We start from the raw sequence: 8,746 nt of genomic DNA on the forward strand, positions 1-8,746 counted from the left end.
TCTAGTGTCCTGTTTAGTGGTTAAATCATGTCCAAAGAATCAGCACATCTGGACTCTGTCCAGTGACTCTCTGTATTATTCAGAGCGGAACATATGATTTGCTGGTTTCCTAAACCCTTGTGTGTTCAATTAAACTATGCTTGTTTATCCCTCCTGGAAGAAATACAAGAGGAGGAAACTGAACAGTGAGTTGTCACAAGAGTTGCAACTAAGCAGGGGGGAAAAACACCACCCAGCCCCTCCAGTTTGGATCTATCTGGCCTCATCTTTCCGGAAAAGGGAGAAGAAAGTTGGTTTCCCCACCCACATCTGGTTTCCTATCTTTAAGTAATGTATATTTATATTTTAAAAATAAGTTTCATTTGTACATGCATGCCAGGGCAGACTGAGCTCCATGGGAGCTGTTTTGTACATGGACAGCAAAAGAATTAAAATGGCTACTTTGCACTGGAGGAGTGAAAGTACTGGGCAGTGGCAACAGGGAAAGGAAGCAGTAAGAAGAAGAGCTTCTGCCACTGGGCTAGATAGCTATATCATGCCCACTCATGGTGTCACCCAGTGGTGAGAAGGAGTAGGAGGTGAATGGCATTAGAGGGGCAAGATATGGGTAAGGCAAGGCAGAGCAGGGAAGCTCAACCAGGTCTCTTTCCCCACCAGTACCACCAAAGTCCCTGACCAAGCCAAACTTCTTACTGCTTGCAAGGCTGGTGCTACCATAGAGGCCACTCAGGCGGCCGCCTAGAGCGCCAAGGTAATGGGGGCGCTGAGCGCCGCACCCGGAAGCCGCTCTCCCACAGCGGCTCTGAGAGGGCGGCTTCTGGGTGCGCCATTCCGAAGCCACCTGCCCGCCCCAGCATCCTGGCTTCGCTTCGGCTGGGTGCCCACCCAGCCGAAGTGAAGCCACGCCTGCCCCCCACCCCACCCCAGCGTCCTGGCTTCACTTCGGCTGAGCGGGCAAGATGGCACCCCACGCCCAGGTACACTGGGGTGGGGGGGGGGGTGAAAGCAGCTCACCTGTCTAGGGCGCAAAATAGTCTGGCACCGGCCCTGACTGCTTGCCCATCTGCACAGCTTGCCCCGCCTCCTCACAACAACTCTGTGAGGTAGGTTAGGCTGAGGGTCAGTGACAGGCCCAAAGTCACCCAGGGAGCTTTATGGCTGACTGGTGACTAGAAACTGGGTCTCACCAGCGCAAGTCCAACACTCCCACCTCTACACCACGCTGGCTCTTTGTCTCCTTTCTGTCAACTTGCCCATCAGCCTGCCTCATCTGGGGAAGAGGAGAGGTCATAGTGGGAAGTACTGCCCTGCAAGCAACATAAGAGAAGCCAGAAGGATCAGTCGTTTCAAATCAAGGCCAGTGTTCCTGGCAAGCCTGTTGTGGCTCATGCGTCCAGGTGCTGCTGCTTTATCACCAGGTTCTGGTCCAGGTGGTACACCTCTGGATCCCCTCCCCCTCAAATGCCATCCTACGTGACACCTGCAAAGCAGGCCAAATGAAATTCCCACTCCAACACTACTACCTGTTTCAAAACCTAGTCAGTCCATAGGTACCCCAAAAAGGAATAATAGGGATGGTAAAGTAACCCAGTACTTGCTCATTTTTAAGAATGATGGTGCTGAGATCATTGGTAATTTATTTATTTATTTAAATCATTTCTTGGCTGCCTTTCAGGGCAGAAGCCCTCACAACAATAAAATCCATAAAACAGTTAACACATTAAAAGCAATAAAAAAACAACACAATAAAATAGCAATAAAAGCCAACAATAAAACCAGCAAGAACAACAATGGCAATAGCAAAAATCACTGTACTCATCATGAGAAGGCCACGGTAAAGTAAAATGTCTTCAAGGCCTTCTTAAAAGCCTGCAAGGATGGTGCATGGTGGACCTCCGATGGGAGTTTGTTCCAAAAGTGTGGGGCCCTTGCAGAGAAGTCCTTCTCCTGCATGATCACCCACCTTATTGCAAATGAGAAGGGCCTCTTTTTCTGATCTGATATGGGTGGAGGCGGTCCTTCAACCCATATCATGGTAAAGTTCTTTTAGATCCCAATCCTAACTTCATATAAGATGAAACCAACGCAATCACCTAATATAGGGATAAGGAACCACTTTCAGCCAGATAGCCAAATTCAATTTCAAAGAAGCTTTTAAGGGCTGCATTCCAGTGGAAGACAGAACCAAAGTCAAAATGGGTGGAGCCAAAAATACCAGCATATTTTAGCATATAGCTCTTACTATTTTAGGAGCAGCATCTAACCCTTTTAGAATGGTGAAAAACTGTGCAAAAGCCAGGAAACCACCAAGCAATTTATAGTTGAGGAAAGAAGGTGTGAACATCTGGTGAACCTTGTGTCGTGTTTCTCAGAAAACTCTTGCTTTCGATGGGAGGCAAATTACGAGGCATGCTAAGTAAACCACAAAGCTTTTATTAAGCAACAAACATCTCTTCTACCTGAAGCAAGTCTAACTTCTTGTAAACGTCCCCCTAGGCAAAACTATGCAAACTAAGCAAGACAATTGTCAGCTCAAGAAGAATAGGCAACCACTTCCCAAACGTCTGTAACTTCAGGGAGCCTGGTGCGGAAGCAGGTTCTGGCATAATCGAACTGACTTTCTCACGCCTTCCTTCCACCCCATGCATTTGAGCTTCTGGCGGACACTAGCATCAGCTAGCTTGTCAGAACGCTCACCTCCGGAAGAAACCTCACTTCCCACAGAGTGTGTAGGATTTGGCCTTGAGGAGATAAGCTCTGGAGAGGGCTGACTCCCAGCTGGGGAATCACCCGTGAGAGCGTCCTCCCCCACTGGTACAGGCTGGCTGGTGTCTGGCGCTGCGTCTTCTAGTTCTGATTCTGATTCTGATTGATTTCCTGAAACATCTTCTCCCAAGACAAGGGCAGTAGTGTTAGACATGACACCTTGGTCCCTGGGTCTGAGGTTCCTCAGCCCTGAACAGGGCAGGATTTTTTCGGGTGTGTGGTTGTAATTTGTGTGCATAGTGCATACCACTACAACAACCGCACATTGCACTTTCTTTGTGCGTGCTCTTTGTTGCTTAGCGTCCCATTCTATGACATTTAGAAGCCTACACAGAGTAGTAGAAGATCCTGGTAACTGAATAGGACGAATGCAGAAGACTGTTATATCCAAGAAGCATCATGAACTCCAACAAAACATTATTTGGAGTGAGGGATAAAAACACACATGTACACCTAAGAACAAGAGGGGGGAAATGCACAAACACAGTACAGCTGTTTTAAAAATATTATATCAAGCCTTTGCTAGACCTACCTTTAAATCCGTGTGGGAGGAGGGGCGAGCCTGCGATTCAAGTAGCGCGGGCTGTCGCCCAAGTCTAAACGTCAGATGCGATGGGCTAAAGGAAAGCTCCTTCGCGGTCGCCATTTTTTTCTTAAAGGGCCGGGTGCGCAGGAGCACACGATCGACCAAAGTGACTTTAAAAAAAAAAAGGTTTCCCCACTCCCCCCACCCTGCCCCGGATATCTGCTCATATCTCAGGCTCTAAAAAGGCTACAGACTCACTTTCCTTTTTTAAATGAAAGCTGGGAATCTGGAGATTATGGCTCATCCACAGGGGGTCAATTGCCTCTCCTTGCCCCTTCCTGTGGATGCCCATGAACATGGATGAAATTTGGAATGGTTGTCCTCATACTGTGACAGTTAGCCATCTCTCCCTTTCTCTCATGTTCTCTTACAGCATGTTCCCAGCCATTGTAGGTGAAAACATAGGATTGCTGTCACCTACCCCATGCATGTTTACAGGGGTGACAGGGGGAGTGTTAAGCAAACAACGACAACCCAGTGTACATAAGTGGTGCATCTTCCCTTGTGATGGAATCTCACATGGTCTCAATGAATTACTTGAGCAAACATGTACAGAATCAAGTTTAAGGCAGAAATCATATGCAGTTATTTGGCAGTAAATGTTAAGAAAAGGTTATGCTTTTGCACACATGCATATAAATGCATCTTGCAACTTCAACATCTACATTTAAAATCTGTCCCCATTTCTTAAACTTAAAAACAGTTCCTTAGGAATAAAAGTAAGACCTAGTGAATTCAATGCAAATGACTTTGAGTGAACATATCCTTAGGAGTGGACTAGAAGATCCTTATTATAACTTACTTAGGGGAAAGCTCAATTGAACACGATAGGATTTACTTCTAAGTAAATATACTTTGGGTTGGGCTGAGTATGTGAACCTGCCACACAAACTGTCCCAGGTAGAAATAGATTATTGATGTTCAGTACTGGAGCACTACACAATCCCATATATACAACTCGGAGGCAGCACACCATAAGAATAACCACGTTGCTGTTGCTGCTGTACATGAATCTTGTTTCAGTCGCCCCACCAGCTCAACCAGAAACAGTAAGGGAGGGACAGGCAAGGAAGCAATGCTAGGATGAGGAAAGGAGCAGAAACTGGTGGGCACGGGGCGACGTTCCTGTGTTCTCCCCCCACCTCATTTCACCTATGAGCTGGAAAACAACTCATTGGGCCAGTGGTCCATGCTCAGTGGAACAAGATGGGAAGTCAGTGATGTGCCATGAGGGAGTCTCATACTACAGCCTGCTTTATGAGAAATGTGGTCCTGCAGGCCTAACAGGCCACGGCTCTGCCTTTAATTTTCCAACCTCCCTGGCTAGGCCTGACCCAGCCGTGTTGCAGGAAATTGGAGAATAGAAATAGACAGACCAGGTGTGGGCAGCATGAGGCACTGTTGCCACTCTCAGAATGGAGCTACTTCAGCGTGAAGGAGCCTGGTCGTGCTGCAGCCTGCTACTACCTCTGTGCCTTATGAGGCAAGCGCTCCTGTGGTGCCATTTACTGACCTCCTATCCTTTCCTGAGCCTTTCCTGTGTGGCTGGAAACTGACAGTAGAGGCGGCAGCCATAGCAGAAGCAGCCATTGTAAGCTCCATCCGACGAGCGTTTTATTGCACGCTTATTACTGGGCACTCACGGAGTTTACTCAGGTCCCTCACATGATATCGTCTGCCTTCCGCCCCTTCTGGCTTTCCTTGTGCGACAAAAAAAACCCTTTTTAAGTCCGATGTTTTTTTAAACTCAGAATTGCTGCTCTCTCCTGCTGTGTGCAGGAGAAGCAGCGCCATTAGAACAGCGGACTCCATGGGCCTTGTGCTCATTGTGTACTTCCTCTTTTGAAAGAGGAAGTAACTGAGGAATGAAAACATGGGCAGAGAAACAACAGTAGGGAGCATGTTAACCCCTGGTGTGATGGAGCTTTGTTACTGCTTTCAGAAAGACATCATGACTGGAATTTGGTGGCAGGGCAGTTGCACCCCCCTTGCCCCTATGAGTGGATATCTGTGGTCCTGACCACTGGTTGTCACTTAAAAGCATCTATCAACTCAAAGTGCTGGTCATTCTAAGGAAGGACACTATGGGGTGGAGCTTAGAGATGACTGAGGCCGTACGGAAGGGGAGGGGGAGCAGGGCCATTCCACCCAGCCTTGCTGAAACACTGTTTCTTCTTCCCCTCTTTCCTGCTCATCCCTTTTTCATTGTGTGTCATGTCTTTTTAGAGTGTGAGCCTGTAGGCAAGGACCATTTTTAAACACACTTAGATTGATTCTAAGCTGCTGTGGGGGACCTATTTTTGGCTGAGGAGTGGGATAAAAACATTTTAAATAAATACATCCCAGTAGGTTCACAGCTGATAAAGTAGGAAATGCCACCGCTTTTCTTACCCATTCTTTGCCTGTACTCTCATTCACCCTTCTTTCCCAACTGCTGGTGGGCACAGCTCATGACTACAGGTGGAGGAGGGCAGTGGACAACAGAAATAGGAAAAACATTCAAGGGATGGGAGAAGCCATACCTGCTGTGTCTCCCACTTAATCATTAGTTTTAGGGAGAGGGAGAGCAAATCTCCAGATTGTTACATAGCAACACTGACGAGATGACAGGTTCTTTATAGGGTTGGCATTGCTACGTGAGACATTGTAAAGTTACGACCACTGGAGGGGAAGTAATTGATTCATTCCACCCTCTGCTGAAAGTCCCACATATTTAAATGGAATTCACCTCTCAGTAAGGCTGTGAGCCAAAGCACACTTAAGCAGAAGTAAGCTTCACTGCAATAATTAGAACTTAATGCCAACTAAAGTACTAAGTTCTGGAGCATAAATATGTTTTGGAGTGGCATTGCAAACCTACAACAGGGGGAAATCAATTAGATTTTCATTTTGAACTTGTAGCACGTTTAGAATACAGTTGTGTATATTTTTTTCTGATTATTATACATACATGCACACAAAATAACACACACATGCACACACTCCATTTATATGTGGTAGAAACCCCAATTTCCCCAGTTTAAGGCCACAATCCTATACACATTCACATGGCAGTAAGTCTCATTGAAATCAATGGGGCTTTCCTCTGAGGAGAAATGCATTGGATTGCACTGTTAGGGTCTGTCTCCCCTTCCCTCCTGCAGCAATTTGGCTTTTAAACCCTAATTGTCACATGAGGAGGGAGCTCACTGCTGGGCAGGGGAGGGCTAACCCGTGTGCTGTGACCCACACTCAAGCACCCACCCCAAGATGGTAGTTAGGTTTTTTTTAAAGCTTCCATTTTCACCACTAATTGCAGCGGGGGCAGGGGGAGGACCTCCTTCCTGCTGGTGTGTGTATATATATGAAGGAGAATATGGGGTGCCCCCTGCCTCTTGCATATTCCCTCTCAACAGTTCCCCAAACGTTGGCCTTCAGGCTGAAAAATGTTCCCCGCCTCAGATTTAGATGAATGAGGTAGTATTTTCTCTCTGAACTTGAAGCAAATTCTCTAAATGGTGACATTTAGAAGGGAAGGGGCTTAGCCTGATCGTTATAGATCTGTCCTATTAAAACAGAGTGAACAAACATCTTTGTGTAAAGCACAACTGATTTATTGTGTGTGTGTGGTTGGGTGGGTAGATGCATCTTCTTGTTTTTATGTGGCTTGAAGAATGCGTGGCTAGTGATGTCTGGAAACTTAACTAAAGCCAGATGCTTTTTCTCTATAAACAAAGCAAACGAAGTTCAAACCCAGTATAAACATAGCATTATTCAAGTGGAATCTTTCCATGTAGTATGATGATAATTTTCATATCATAATGCTGCTATCCACTACATACCATCAGCATTTTACAATCTGGCATATCCGTGCAACCCAGGGATAGGTTCATTCACATGTTTCTTTCACATTGACTGTGCGTTCAGTAGACATTGCAAATACATGTCATCTGACATTCAGACATAACTGTCCACTATACCAATGCACCAGCTATTTATTGTGTAGTAGTTACTAGCTTGTATTGTGTGCTCTTAAAAGGTCTGGATCCAGTGTTGCTGTGCTGTCATCAGAGCTGGAACACTTTGATGCTTCCCCTTGACGTGAGTGTTTGGATCTGAGAAGAAAATATACAGAGGATGCTGATGGAGACCTGATGTGCTGTTTGATTTCTGAAATGGGAGAAGATCGGCAGAGAGTGGGAAGAATGCAGAGGAGCAAAGAAGGTACTAACAAATGATTGATGGCAACAAGTGCAGCCAGGCGCACATGGCTGTTTAGTGAAAACCCTCAACTGAGACAGAACTGAATTTCAGAGTGAAAAATCATCAGGGAATTCACTCAGCCACTTACACTGCTGTCCTGGGTTTATAGCAGGTCTACGATTTAAGACATTATGTATGTGTGGAAGTTCAGTCTAGTTTTGAGCAAGATTTTGTGTTAGCTGCAGGTATATTATAAGGTTGCCATTGACAGGTCTGGCCAATTCTTTTGCCCTTGGCAGAAATATCACCTGCAGAAAGCCACAGGTGAATCTTTTAATGGCAGAAAAACAAGAATTTGCAGTTGATAAGCTCCATCCAACAAGCATTTTATTGCATGCTCGTTACTGGGCACTCACGGAGTTTGCTCAGGTCCCTCACATGACATCGTCTGCCTCCCGCGTGCCTTCTGCCCCTTCTTGGCCTTTTTTGAATGACAAAAAACACCCCTCATTACATCTGATGTTTTTTTAAACTCGGAATTGATGCTCTTTCCTGCTGTGTGCAGCGCCATTAGAACAGCGGACTCCATGGGCCTCGTGCTCATAGTGTACTTCCTCTTTTGAAAGAGGAAGTGACTGAGGAACGAAAACACGGGCGGAAAAGTGACAGTAGGCAGAGTGTCCCCACCCACCCACGGTGTGATGGAGCTAGTTAAAGGGACAGGAGGAGGGGAGGAAACTCTAAATATATATTTTCAGAGGGGTAGCCATGTTGGTGTATTGCAGCAAAACCAACAAAGAGTCTTGTGGCACCTTAAACTTTATAATAACTTTATAATATATAAAGTTTGTTCTTCTCTCTCTCTCTCTCTCTCTCTCTCTCTCTCTCTCTCTCTCTTTGTTAAGGGAACACATTCATAACTCTGGAACTATTAATGTCAACAAAGAACATATGGAACCAGGCACTTCTGGGGCTACTGTTTGATACTTCTGTGCTGAATCAGAAGTGAGAGTTCTACATGCTCACCATAATATCCTGACTGATCTTGGGTTTCTCAACATTGGCTGTGTGGACTAGCGCGGAACTGGGGTCAGCAGACTTGAGAATTGATGGGCTTGTGAGATCTGACTTGATGTAACTGAACAGAACAAAAAAAAAAGAATGTCAGGCAAGGGTGAGCTTCTAGGTTTCTCTGGGATTGCAAAAGTGAGG

General features: G+C 45.9%; 1 long non-coding RNA gene across 1 annotated transcript; it reads left to right on the forward strand.

The window, feature by feature from the left end:
* The first annotated feature begins 244 nt into the window (after positions 1-244).
* On the forward strand, positions 245-8,746 carry LOC134396833 (uncharacterized). Its single transcript, XR_010025293.1, has 3 exons — positions 245-327; positions 7,371-7,555; positions 8,440-8,746. It is a non-coding gene; the product is annotated as an uncharacterized LOC134396833 (long non-coding RNA).

The sequence above is a fragment of the Elgaria multicarinata genome, chromosome 3 (assembly GCF_023053635.1).
Source record: "Elgaria multicarinata webbii isolate HBS135686 ecotype San Diego chromosome 3, rElgMul1.1.pri, whole genome shotgun sequence".
Lineage (NCBI taxonomy): Eukaryota > Metazoa > Chordata > Lepidosauria > Squamata > Anguidae > Elgaria > Elgaria multicarinata.